The sequence below is a fragment of the Thermobia domestica genome, chromosome 12, assembly GCF_964235325.1.
Source record: "Thermobia domestica chromosome 12, izTheDome1.hap1.1, whole genome shotgun sequence".
Taxonomy (NCBI): Eukaryota; Metazoa; Arthropoda; class Insecta; order Zygentoma; family Lepismatidae; genus Thermobia; species Thermobia domestica.
Window position 1 is genome coordinate 166,529,279 of NC_137465.1, and position 14,940 is coordinate 166,544,218.

General features: G+C 35.4%; 1 protein-coding gene across 2 annotated transcripts in view; it reads left to right on the plus strand.

Moving 5' to 3' along the window:
* Window positions 1-2,307: 2,307 nt before the first annotated feature.
* The window catches only part of Pde6 (phosphodiesterase 6), a 557,480-nt gene continuing 544,847 nt past the window's right edge, over window positions 2,308-14,940 (plus strand). For both annotated transcript variants that reach the window (XM_081734379.1, XM_081734380.1), the window contains exon 1: window positions 2,308-2,457. The gene's annotated coding sequence lies outside the window, so the exon portion shown is untranslated. The remainder of the gene's footprint in view (window positions 2,458-14,940) is intronic.

Genomic DNA, 14,940 nt, shown 5'->3' on the forward strand with positions numbered 1-14,940 from the left:
TTTCATCAGTTCTTTGTGATGTTTCCATGTAGAAGCTTTTGTTGTTTCTTCGTGCGTCTTCTTCGCCTGAGCTCTTTCGAATATTTTATTTGCTCCTATCACAGCTTGTTATTTAACTTCCTAAGAAACGAAATATCTCCTTCAGATTCTTCACTAATTTTCCATCTGCAATAATACTGTATCTTAATTGACCCTCATTTATGTCTCTGATAAAACCTAGCAGACGCTTTCCTATGTGCTTATCAGTCTTGTTCAGAAAGTAGCATCACCAGCAACATGGATCGGTCTCTTTCCTTAATGTTATATCCTATCTGTACTGTAATCAAAAAATATGATTCCACTGCGGGTTTAAAATTTTCTACCTAAAGTAAAAGCACATTCATAAAATTATATACTATTATTATATCTATTATAGAACAACAATTAAAATTTCTGTTGTTTATCTCGTTTTGTAAACCAGAAGTCCTCTATTCTTGGTGGTTGTATTTACTGACTGTTTTCTTTTAAGAACAGGATATATCAAAGCACAGACATCATGAGCGATTTCCTTTTCAAGTGTTTGTTTCTGCTAAAATGTTAAATGTAATCACTAGTTTCAACGTTACAGCTAGAGATGGTCACAATCAAAACTTTTGCTCTCAAGAGGGCCGCCCTTACACTCAGTCATCCTCATTTTGGTAGATGAGGGTGAGGACATTATTAATATCTGAGTGTGAGGGCAAGTGAGTGTAAGTGAGGGTGAGTACATTAACAATAGGTTATTTGAGTGAGAGGGCGAGTGAGTGTGAGCGAGTTGATTGAGTGAGAGGGCGCGTGAATGTAAATGTGAGGGAATTGATTAAAGGTGAGGGCATCAACAATATTTGAGTGTGAAGGTCATTGAGTGTGAGTGTGATTGAGAGTGAGGGCACCAGTAATATTTGAGTGTGAGGGTGGATGAGACTGAGGAAGAGTGTGAGTGAAGGTGAAGCAGTGAATAATATTTGAGGACGGCTGAGTGTGAGGGAATTGATTGAGGGTGATTGTGAGTGAGTGTTAGGAAAGATGCTCATCTCTGGTTTCAACATTTACTACATGTAGTTTAAAGCTAACGGATTGACAGCAATAATAACAATAAAAAATGGTGGAATATTAAAGTGGGAAGAAACGGAATAACTTCAATAAAGGCACATATATGATGTTGGTCACCCACACACTCAAATAACATAGTATGAAACAAAGACTACCTCCTAGTACATGAGTGCTGTGTCACTAAGCTACCACATCACCCTTTTCATTGCTAATGCTTCTAGAGTAGCCGTGTTTCCAATATGTCTATTCGGAACTATATTATTGAATGAAGGTAAGATTATCATGTTTTTTATTAAATGTAAGTAAAACTACAAAAAAAGATTGAGTTTCTATTGTTCACTAATTTATTTTCAGTGTAAATGTAAATGGAAATCAAGAACAATGTGAAATTTTATTCCTCTATACAATAATTACCCATTAAATGAAATATTTCAGTTTTACGTCCCACGGTTATGCCGGTTAGGCTAAAGGAGACGGTGATGATGAGAAATGAATGAAATGAAGAAAGTGGGAGGAAACGGGAGAACCCAGGGAAAACCAACGAGCACGGTGTTTGTCCACCACAAAGTCCACACGGCGCGAGCTGGAATCGAACCAGGGACCCCAAGCACCGGAGGTGAACGCTTTACCACTGAGCCACCCCGCCCCCTAATTACCCATTAAAATAAATACAGTGGTTTTTCAGAAGTTGCAAAAGATACAGTATTATTTTATCAAATTTCTGAGCTTTTATGCGAAACCAAACCTTCTTGGAATACGTCATCAATATGTAATGATTCAGTGAGTAGTCTCTCTCTAGTTATAAAAACATAGGCCCCTTTTTCTGAACCATTGCCTTAGTAAATCTTTGTACGATAGGTCTTTTTCTTTTGTTACTTCTCATTAATTTTTAACCAAAATTTACGCTTCTGCATATGAATTCAGTGAGTTCAGCGGGTGTTGACCCAGTAGAAACGCAAAGAATGAGTTTGCACACATAGAGGCTTTTGTGAAAGAGAATCTAACTTTGAGTTTGACATTTGAATTATCTTAAGCGTAAACTTTTCAACCCGTGGGGGCTGTCTGGCTATAGAGATTTACATACACGTCCTCACCCCCCCTCTCTTTGTGTATGTGTGTGTCTGTGCATGTAATATCAGGTGGCGATGCTGGCGGTTTGCAGGCAGAGCAACCGGCGTCCCTGGAGTTGAGACGGAGACGGTTCAGTCGCAGATTTCGGCCACTGCTCCCGCGTGCGGTCGATTCTGCCGCGCATCCCCAGTTGCCTAGCAACCAGCCCGCCCGTGTGTTGGCGAGCTCCAGTCATCGCTTTGCTCCAGTGCCCCAGCATCCTCGAGTGATATAACACACACGTTTTCAATCTTTCAAAGCAGTTTCCAGCCAAAGGTAGGATTCTTATACTGTGTGTGCTTTGTGTTTTAAATTATTTTTTTGCCATCACATCAATGAAAGGACTCGTGAATGTTGTCACTGTTCAATAACAAGAATCTGTGAAAATATTTTCTTATTGTAAACCGTAACATTTTTCCCCCCTTCATTCAAAAGCTTTGCAGGAACAAGGTCATAGTGCGGTAGTATACTTTTGCACTTGTGTGCGTTTGCGTGTGTATGTATATGTGTGAGTGTATCTGTATGCGTGATATGTTAAAGCGAAGAAAATAAAGCGAAACTTTTCCCGTTTTAGCTTCATGACATTTGACTTTTATTTACACGTTTTGTTTCTAAACTTAGACTTTGTTCGTTTACTTGTGTCCATGCAGTGCCTTCCTGAGCTAGTGCCTACAAAGAAAAACATTCTTTACAAAACACTTGTTATTTCTTTCACTTTTCAGCACAGTGCACACAGAAACACGTAAAATTCCATTGATCTATTTGAAATCAAGCAATGATACACTCAAAATGCATTAAATTAAGTGTAATAACCAGTGGCGTATTAAGGATTTTGTTTCGGGGAGGCTATTGCACAACAGCGAGGCCGCGGTGGCTCAGTGGTAGAGCGTTCACTTCTGGTGCCTGGGGTCTCGGGTTCAAACCCTGCTCCCGCCAAGTGAACTTTGTTTTGGACAAACACCGTGTGCGTGGGTTTTCTCGGGGTTCTCCCGTTTCCTCCCACTTTCTTCATTCCACCATTTCATTCATCTCTCATGATCACCGTCTCCTTTAGCCTAACCGGCATAACCATGGGACATAAAACTCAAAAATTTCATTTCATTTTCATTTGCTATTGCACAACACGTGAATAAGCACCTATATTTGGGTGCCGACAAATTATCAAATTTATTTCGGGGGGGCGGGGCTTGAACCCGATAGCCACCCCCATAAATACGACACTGGTAATAACAAACAAAACTTCAAACGAGTTTCACCTTAGGATATTTTTTTAAATTTAAAAACAATACTTAATGGATTATTTTATGTACCGGTACTGCATATTTTCCACTTACACACATTTTAATGTGTTATTTTCTGTTCTTTTTGAAGTTCAGAATTACTTATGATTAAAGGGCTGTTTTAGATACCAAAAAGCTGGTACCATACTTCTTTCTCTGTTGCACTTTCCCTTTTTGTATGCATAATGCCGGGCCATTAGTCTACTACCTACGGGGGAAGAGGGCACGGTGGCTCAGTGGTAAGAGCGCTTACGTCTGGTGAATGAGATACTTGGTTTGATCCCTGGCCAAGTAAGTTGGTAGTGGACAACACCATCTCCGTGGGTTTTCTATGGGCACTTCCGTTTCCTCCCACATTTTCGTTCTACAAATTCTCTCATCATCATTCACTTGCCTAAAGCATCCGTCTGTCTTAGCCCAACAGACATAAACGTGGGACCTTAAACAGTAAAACTTCAGTTAATTTTTTTACTATCTACATAAAAACCTATTTCCTGTAATCATAAACATACATAAATTATTTATCATACGTCATACAATTCCAGAATATTTATTGTATGTTAGGATGTTTAGACATTTTATGTCAAGTTTCAGCAGAGCTTAAGATAAAGTTTATTCTTATCTTTTGTACTTGGACAGAATTACAATAAGAAAAAAAAATCAATTTTCGTTGCAACATTTAACTACTTTTACTGGTAAAGAATATTTTGTAATACTTTCTTCTAGTCGAACATGAAAGAATTAAAGATGAATTAAACACATTTGACGGGTTAAGTATGTCTGACATTCATATAATTTTCATTGACTTTATCCTTCACGCCGTATCTTTATTTTTTTTCTCATATTCCTTGTCCGACAGAACAAGTTGAGCAATACAAAGTTAAGCATTCCTGCGTGTCACTTTTCTTTTTTTCGTCAAAGATGTTTTAGCTCTAAATTCTTGGTGACATTTTGCTCCTTCTTCTTTTAATAAATAATTATTTATATGTGAACGTGAACATGAATATTACTTAATAACTAACAGGGAAATATTCTCGAAAACTTGCAGCTAATACTTTTAAGTGTGCTATAAGTATTTTGTGCATTCCAGCAGATAATTTTTCACCTGAAGAACCAATGAAATCCTTAAGCACTGGAAATGATGGATAGTTATTGTTTTCTACTCGTACTGTCCACAGCTACAGTTCCTTAATCTTTAAAATACTTCTTGCATAACAGCTGTGAGTTCCATTTTATTACAACTTATTGCAATTTTTGTGCGTCGCGGGCCCCACTTTCAGAACCACTGATATAAGCTATATTTGCCAGACGATAAACATTTTTCACTTCAAATTTTATACCGAGCTACATTAGTATTTAGCGTTGTTACTTCGCAATACGGAGTATTCTGTACTCGAACCCTGCAGTTGGACATCTCAACTATTGCTGTTTAAATTCGAATGATTTCTTATTCGAAAATTAGAATCATACATTCGAATATTCAAAGCAAATAATCGACTATTCGAATATTCGAATAACAGCAGAAAAATGTTCGAATAACTAATATTTGAATTAATTTTAAGAGTACTAATATCGACTGATCTTATGTCTCGTCTCGGAAATGAGACTTAAATCGGAACGAGTGATATATGTTTTTAAATTCGAGACAACGAAACGAAAAAAATAACAAATCTCATCTCGTTTTCGAGATGAGACGGGACTCGTGATCAACTCTACTTCACTCAAATATTAGACCTCAAACACTGTTTTAGTATCATGTAATTCATAGTATAAAATTTTTTAATTTATAAAATGCCAGTAGGAATACAATAAAAGAAACCACTTATCAACAATTAAATATACGCAAGTCATTACAAAAGCTACTTCAAATAATAAATATGAATTAAATGTTGTGTCACACTCTCCGTGAATCTCCCGTGATGGGGAGGGTTATGATAATTTTTTAGATGAAATTAACCCTTTTAACTGGTTATGACGCAGTACTACGTCATGCCATATGTGCAGTGGAAATTTCTACGACATGGTACTAAGTCTTGACTAAAAAAATCATTAATGTTAAAGGTGGCAATGACGAAGGTCTCTCTTGGAAATTTTTCTTCTTACATTTAAATCGGAAACAAATTAATAGATGGCTTTGAATGCCCATAATGTGCCAACAACATTGGCTTTATGAATAAAAGATAGCATAAGAAGAACATTGCTGCTGCAATATAAGAAGCAGAAACTGCCTTTCAAAACAGTAGTAAACGTCTTGGTGAGATGGAGACATCTTTGTAACGTATATTGTTTATTCTTTTGTGCTGTTGTTGTTTGTGTGAAACATACATCATTGTTTCTTAGTTCTACAAAGTAAAAATGACGTCCACAAGCAGAAAGAAGAGGTGTGTGATGAAAAGACAATGCGTCGACCGCTTGAAGATGACGATTCAGATGACAATATGGATGACTAGATGATGAAATACAGATAATGAAAGTGATCCAGAGACGTCAGAAAATGGTTCAGAAATTGAATATAGTGATGATGGTAATGAGAATTCGGACAGTATGACTTGAAGTTCCAAGCCTTGTAGCTACGACATAGTACTACGTCTGTCACCTGAGAGTACGCATTTTTATAAAAATATGCCAGTTAAAGGGTTAAGAAAGAAATCAGTACCGTAAGCCGGGGTTACTTTACACAAGATTTAAGGAATTTTAAAGAAGATCGCATGCAACTCACAAACGAAATGATTTAGAACACTTCCAGGCTGAAGTCCACCCAAATTGAATATAATAGCTAGATATATAAGGAAAACATTAATGTAAGTTCATTAGTAAACATTCAGTATGACCATAGTTATTGAAATATAATCTTTGGTTCAAAGTAACCCCATAGGTTGGGATACTTTGCACAACATACAAAAAAAGTATGTTCAACATATGAACATAATGTTTATTTTTAATGTTTTCCCTTCCCTACATAAAGCTGCATGCAGTCTACAAATATTGATATTATAATAGAATGATTTTGCCGGTATCAGTACTTTGTGTGAATTATCGATATTTGTAAAGAACATTATGTATTTTCTGCCACCGTCACAGGAACCACGTTCTGATAGTTTAGTATATGCCCCACAAAAATGCCAACTCAGGAACAGAAAAAATCCCCGTGAACTGATTTGCTTTGGTTGGTCTCGATGTCCAAGAATATCATCCCAAACGTAATCAGTGGAATATTTACGGGATTTGGGTTTCCAGGCTGAAGCCCACCCAAATTGAATGACTTCTTTTTTAAAAAAGAAAATCTAATGTTAGTCATTCCTGTGCGTATAAGCTTCAAGTCTCCTCAAAAGTCTAGTGATTTTTTAAAAAAAATACTAGGTTATTCTAAGTGAAGCCGCTCACAAACTATTTTTCTGGATTTACATTGTTAACATTGAAGTTACTTAACTTATCTGTCCATTAAACATTTAACTCAATTCTGTTAAGTCACTTTGAAATTACATCCTAAGTTGTCTTTACTAATAGTTATAATTAGAGAGAGGCAAAATATTATGAAAGTGAGTAATTACTATATTATGTAATAAAAGTTTTGATTTTTAGACTTCCAAACTGTGCTATGCAGAAGTGTCTAAAGTCTTATAAAACGGCTTTATCGCTTCGTCCGTCCGTCTGTTCGTCGACAGGTATCAAAGCTAAAAAACGATGAGAGATATCGTCGAGATGAGTTTTCTTTTATAACACTCGTTTCAGTGTCTCAAGGATAGGTTCCATCTCTTCAGTTAACTCTCTATTCAAAACAAAAGTGATTCAAATTAGCGATTTCTGCTTTTAACGTTTATTACCATACAACGAAAACAGTAACAGACAGCAGGAAGCGGTATTCAGTGCCTCAAGACAACATATCACGACCATCCAGAATACTCTACCCAAACCGAAGGTGGTTCAAATTTACTAGTATTTCCGGATTCAATACTGGTTTTAACAATTTTTACCGTCATAGAAAGAAAACGGTAACAGATAACGAGAAGCAGTTTTCTGCATACGATTCAGCGTCTCAACAATTTATCATGAATATCTCCAACACACTCTATGGAAAACGGAAGTGATCCAAACTTACTATTACTTCTGGTTTCAATGCCGGTTTCAACATTTATCGCATTAGAATGCAAATGGTAACAGATAGGAGGAAGAAGTTTTCTGCAAACGATTTATCATCTCAAGACAGCATATCATGTGGGTCCACAACACTCTACGAAAAACGGAAGTGGTTCAAATGTACTACACTGAGAAAAAAATTGTAGGTGGCGTACTTAAAAATATAGGTTATATGCGTCATTCCTGTAGTTTTTGGACTCAACGTACACCAGACGTATAACTGAAAAGGCATGTTTTATAATACTTTCTACATAAGTGTTCCATCTATACGTACTTTCCGTATGAAACAATGTAGGCGGTCAGGCTCTCACATACAAATGGACGTATATAACATATAGCTGACGAAGGTAACATAAGTATATGCATGTGATATACGGAAAACTGTTAGATGTCAGACATCCTGCAACGGCAAGATGTAACATCTAAGGGCAGTGCCTATGTAGCATACGGATAACGTATGCTCCGTACTGATTTCTATAGTAAGCAAGAGGATACCGTATATTTGTACAATATACCGCTGTCCGGAGAACGATTTTTCTCTGTGTATTACTTCCGGTTTCAATAATGTTTTCGTAGAATAAAAACGGTAAATGCTACCAAAATGCAGTTTTTGCAATTGATTCAGTGTCCGAAGAACAGGTTCCATCTCCTCCATGATTGATACATTAAAAAAATACGTTAATTGATAGAGAGAAGCGGTTGTTTGCAAACGATTCAACGTCCCAAGACAATATTATCATAATTATCCACTACATTCTACCAAAACCACAAGTGGCACAAATTTACTATTGTTTTTCGGTTTCAATACTGATTTCCGTACAGCAAAAATGGTGAAAGATATCAAGAAACAGTTTTCTGCAGTTGATTCAATGTCACAACGATAGGTGGTATCTTCTCCTTTAGCCCTCTATTCAAAGAGGAAGTAGTTGAAATAAACTATTTTTTGTTGCAGATTTTATCGCAATTAAACAAGAACATAAAGAGAAAGTGAGTAATGACTTTTTGATATTATTTCAATGTCCGAGAAACAACTTATTACTCTATTGCAACCAGTATTTCTAGATGCACTACTTCAAGTTGGAATATTGAATTCATACAGTTTGGAGGTCTTAGTTTCACACTGTGAAGCAATACTCACTTGTTTATTCAGAAAATGCCCAATCTTAGGAGGGATGGTAGCGAGACAAAGACTATTTCGTGACGACATCAAAGCAAAACCAAGCCTAGTCTCGAATATTAACAGCAATTACTGAAATCACACTTTTCACTTTAAGTTCGTTACATGTTATGTTGTAGATCTATGTAAGATGGTGAAAGGATTACCTTTGGCTGGTCGCAGTCATAGATGTATGCACAGGTGAAGGGGACGAATCTCACCACTGACCTCTCGGTGCCTATGGAAATCGAAAATGTTCTAAACAACATATAACTTGAGTTGGGATTCAGTTTATTTTATTCTCTTTAAAGTCTTTTAAAAGAATCAAAGACCAAAATGTTCAAAAACTTAATTTTGGAAAGCAAACATAATAGGTTTTCAACTTCTCTATACTATTTTTCCACACAGCGTACGAATTTCCCAGGAAAAACATTTTTTAAATATTTCTTGTTGTTTTATTGTAATTGTTCGTGTAAATAGCACGGGTAGTATTTAGCAACTTTGTACTGAAACTGAGGATAAAATGTTGAGATTAGAAGGAGAGTAGGATCAGAAATTCCTATTAAGATAGGGCAAGATCATGGAAAGCGGAAAAGTGGAATATAAAACCAGGGAACTGGTAAGAAGTATCAAGATGTAAAGTAATGTAAATTAGTTGGTTGCATTGGAATTTAGCGTCCCTTTAAGCAATGATGCGGCAAGAAATGTGGATCTACTATTTAAGATGGAATTAAAACCACTGTAATGCATTCAACCTTTTCAATATTCCCTAACCGAAAATCGAACCCGGGTTCCCGTAACTGAGTTTCACAAAAGGAATGCGATACATACAGCGTGGTCCGGAAGTGGGCGTACCCATAATGGGTGTTTTTTCTGATTATTTTAGATCATTCTCACCTGGAGATGCTTCATGAGTGGTTGGTGTCTCAACTGGAAGAAAATGGTATCAAAGACACTGTTGTGATACACCAGGATGGAGCACCAGCGCACTTTGCGATTCACGTGCGCAATTATCTGAATCTACGTTTCCTGGGCCGCTGGATTGGAAGAGGTTGTGCATCTTCACTAGTTCCCTTTGCCTGGCCTCCAAGAAGTCCCGATCTGACGACACCAGACAATGCTCTGTGGGGTTTCATAAAGCAACAAGTAAGAAACACTCGATATCACACAACGCAGGAATTACGAGCAGCTGTAGAACACGTCTCCACCCTCGTGACTCAGGAGTATCTCCGCAAAACATCTGTGAGAACTTGGCGCAGAATTCAGCTTTGTTACGACATGGATGGTGATCATACCGATGTTTATGACTTAAGACTTCAACGTAACTGTGCACAGGCATTCTACCATAACTAACACTATACTGTTGAAACTAAACGAGGGTACCCCCACTTCCGGACCACCATGAAGATTTTATAAAAGATATTATGAAATATGAAATTTTAAAACATACTTTTGTAGATACAATCGAACATTAAGATCTGTGTTTCCATAGCCCTACCAGGAGTGGCTTAGAAAAAGAAATTTCATATTTTGCCTCTCTGTAGTTGAGATCACGCAAATGGGATTTATTATAATGTTAGTAGTACGTAACTATGCGAGTCCATATAATAGCTTGTGATTGGAAGTGAATTTTTCAATTCTCTTATTGTAATGGATCGTTAGGTCGATTATCTCCGCCGAGTTCATTAATGGAGTTACTTCGTTTACATTTTCTAACGGGTAACGATAACCTTTCGTCCGTCGCTTAGTCCACAAGATGACTCTTGAACAAAAAGCGAGTTTCTGAATTCTGCTTTTTGTAATAAATGTAGCTGGAGGCGGTTATTACGGATGAGTTTGTTAATGGGTCAATTTGGTTATGATTTTAACTGGTAATGGTAGCTTTAAAGGTAGATTTCTATGTTCCGTTTTCTACAGTTGAAGCAAATGTAGTAGAAGTTACATAGCTCGCTAGTAGATGGCAGCAAACAGCGATTGACATCTAGCGGACGAAATTGAAACTTCCAGCGCTTGATCCTTTATCACTATCTGTTCATTCCCCCATTTCAATCATTTTTCATAATCCTCACCGTCTCGTTAGCCTAACCGGCATAACCATGAGATGTAAAACTTAAATATTTCATTTCATTTAAAAATCAGATGAATTTTATTGTACTGTCGAAGAAAACACAAACTTTGTGTAACTGTGATCAATCTATTTTGTTCATTTTATGTATAATATTTTGTTTATTGTTGGTAACAGCAACTTGTAATTAAAGGTTTAAAACAAGATTTCTATAATGATCACATCAAGGAAACATCACTTTTATTTATGGCAAGAACACTTATGACATGAATCCAGCGTTTCTAATTACCAGACATTCCACCGTATTAAATTCCGATCCTTAAAAAAAAAAAGACTGTACCTGTTTTGATGATGTAGGAATATCCTGAAATTTTAACGTGAATTATGTGGAATTTAAGGAAGGCAAATTTCACTGAAAATAAAATCAAGTTCTTTTAAATTTAGATATTTTACATTGCAATATGTCATTTCACTAATATCTTCGTTTTGATGTCATCTTCCTTTCTTCTTGTTTCTATTCTCTATCTTTTATCACTCGGCTAAAATATTACGTACAAGAAGAAAGGAAAGGAAATTGAAAGAAAAAAAGGAAAAAAGGGAAATATATATTCTGCCTGACACTTCCACGTTTTATTACATTCCTAACAAATTTTCATTTGCATCGATGAAATGTTAAAAATGACACTCGATTCTACACTATTGTTAAAATTACTGTTAAATTTGATGCCTCAATACCTCTAGTTTTCACTGTCATGCATTTTCCTTTTTCTAATTTGTAAGTATTAGAATGGTGTGAATGAAATGTCCATCCCTGATGCGTCATTTTGAAAGGCATATATATATATATATATATATATATATATATATATATATATATATATATATATATATATATATATAAAGACTACTATGCCTCATTAATCAAAATAGTCACACACTCTTGACATCTCTCTGCCAAGCATTGGATTCCATGGCGAAGTTCTAGAGTTTACAGTATGGCGAAGTTCTTAACCACCTGTTGCAACGCCCGATGATTAGAGAAATTCTTTCTCCCTAAATAGTGGTCGAAATCCCAGAAGAGGTTGTAGTAAGTGAGAGAGACATCAGGGGAATAAGGTGGGTGAGGAAGGGTTTTGTCGGAAAAGGTCATGGTGTAGTTTACTTTCGTGGTGAATTTTATTCGGGTGATTTTCTCAAACACTACTCAGCCGGCTTTGTTCTCATTTGAAGAAAAAAAAACATAACAACCTTACAGTATTCTTCTGAAGTTATTTCTTCTGAAAAAGCAGAGGGTTATGTGTTCTTGTTACGAGTTTTTTTCAGATAGTGTTATCAAACACTGCTGAAGCCATTTTGCACTAATTTCATAAATAAATATTTCACTAACAACTCTTACAATATGCCTAAGCAGTTTCTCCTGAAGATATTGCACACGTAGCTTGTTTTTGGAGTTTTAAGCTTTGTCACATGAGCTCCCGTCGGGAATCGAATCCGGGTCTCCCACGTCAAAGGCATCCAAGTCTCCCAAGGCGCCTTCGACGTGGGAGACCCGAGTTCGATTTCCAGTGAGAGTTTATATGGTTCGGATCCCAGTTTAAGCTATAGGTCCACGTCTCACACAGCCACACTGCTGAAATGGGATGAGCCCTAAACTCAAAAATCTAAATTTTATTTTCAGTTAGTTTCCTTAAAGCTCATCAGCCGATTTTGTTATGTTTCTTAAACAACTCTATAGTTTGTGTGAGTCGTTTCGTCTGAAAAATATCCACAAGAGACGGTTTATTTTTGAGATGAGTTCTCCAGACAATTTTCTAAAATAGAATATTCAGATAAATTTCCTGATAGTAGACTGTATAAATAAAAACAATATTAACTTTACACTATGACATTCATTTCAAATGAAAAATCAACAAGGGTTAGTTTAACCTTGGGGGTAAGTTTTATCTCGAAGTTTTCTGGAAACACCTTTTATAATCTAGTTATTATTTCATAAATAAACGTTTTAGTAATAATTATAACATTATTTGATTTACTTTTATAAATGGAAAGGTTTAGGGATTTAGTGGTCTGTATCTTTTATTTTATTTCTCTTTATATATGTTCTTTAAATAGATTTCACGAATTCCATTAAGTAAATACTCAAGAGTATTATGGTTACTTATTCTAATTTAATCTAATCTATTTCCACTTTATAATCACGGAATTAGCAACAGTAGTATGAAATGCTCCTCACATTTTCCTTGCGCATATTAACGATTAAACACTTTATTGATATTTTGGGTGAAAGAAAATTGTGCTTTAAAAAAATAACTTGAAAGGTTGTTAAAGAAAAAATGAAATGAAATCTTTTACGTTTTACGTCCTACATTCATGTCGGCTAGGCAAAAGGGGAAAGTAATGATGAGAATTGAAGGAAATGGTAGAATGAAGGAAGTAGGAGGAAACGGGAGAACCCGAGAAAAACCAATCACACAGTGTTTGTTCACCACAAAGCTCACTTGGCACGAGCTGGGATCGAACCAAGAACCCCATGCGCCAGAGGTGAACGCCCTACCACCGAGCCACCGCAGCCCCAAGTTTGTTAGAGAAAATTAATAATTCTATTATCCTATTCAAATCCTGAATTACTTGCAACACACTTCAATAAATAATATTTCATTATAGGAAGTCTATAGGAATAACAATGAAACGATTTTGAAATATCCATTCTTCTTCTTATATTATTATTATTATTATTATTATTATTATTATTATTATTATTATTATTATTATTATAGTAAGTAGCTTAAGTGAAGATATATAATTAAAATTACAGTTGCTAAGCTTACAAAATCTCAATAATTTTTAATATAAAGCGGTTTAAAATTTTTAATGATTTTTAACCCACCAAACATATTTATATTACGTCCCACCCCTAAAAAAGAAAAACTTTTGTGGCTGATTGCAGGCCTGACTAGTTGTAAGTCTAACTATTACTGGTTATCTCCTCCACGAGTATTGTGCCTTCTTATACAGAAACGGAAAGAATCAAGAACTTACAAAAAAAGAATGTTGTAACTAATTGCAAATTGCTTTAATACTCACTAATAACTTTACTTAAGAATTAATGAAAACTTGTCAATTACTTTTCTTCAGTAAAAATAATCTCCTTGAAACTGTCATTCTTTTCCAAGTTCTTGTAAAAGTTTGACAACTTCATTCCATAGAAGTTCAACTTCAGCTACTTTCACCTAAGTAAAGTGGCTAATTGAAAAACATAAACGGAAAACGGAAGACATTCTATTATTAATGTTTTTTAAGAAGTATGTCAATAAAATGATAGAAAACGTACATTTTGAAGTTTTCCGTGAAATCTTTATACAAATGTTGAAAAGTTACCTCCTGAGTATCTTTTTTCCTCTTAATCTCATGTATTAACCCTACAATGCATTATTTTTTATTTTTTTTTAAATCTGCAACAGAAAACAAAAATGAGTAACGGAAGTACGCTTAACTCTCGAACGAAGGCGAACTCTTCAATCTTGGTTTTCGCATATATATAGCTAGAACAATTGAATCAGTGAATAGAAAAAGGAGAATATTCCCCAACACATTACTTTTGAAAAACGAAAAGTAAAACTGCTTACCGAAAATACTATTGCAATAAACTGGAATATTTGTTACTTTAAATTCAATCGACCTTAACCGAATTTCTACCATCAAATGAATTTGTACTGTGTACGAGTAGACCCCTATCTGTCTATTTTCTGACAGATAATTTACATAAGTATTGTCCAATATTTTTACGTTACTTCCTTTAATAGAGTTCATGAAGAATAAGTGATCAAAAGTAGAGTAAAATCAAAACAAAGCTGAACATTTACTTAATGTGATAAAATAATTTTCCACGATATCTAATGAAAATGATTTGATTTAATTGCAATATATTGTACACTCATGTCCAAAATTATTGTCGCATGTTTATAATATGTTGCTGTAGGAATATAATTTGATAATGAATTCGCCCGGTATTTCTTATAATGTTAGTACGTGTATAATCGGCAAAGACATGTATGTGGTAAAGTTCATGTCAAAAGAGCAGGAAATAAGAACAATAAAGCGAAAATAAAACTTTCTTGTCC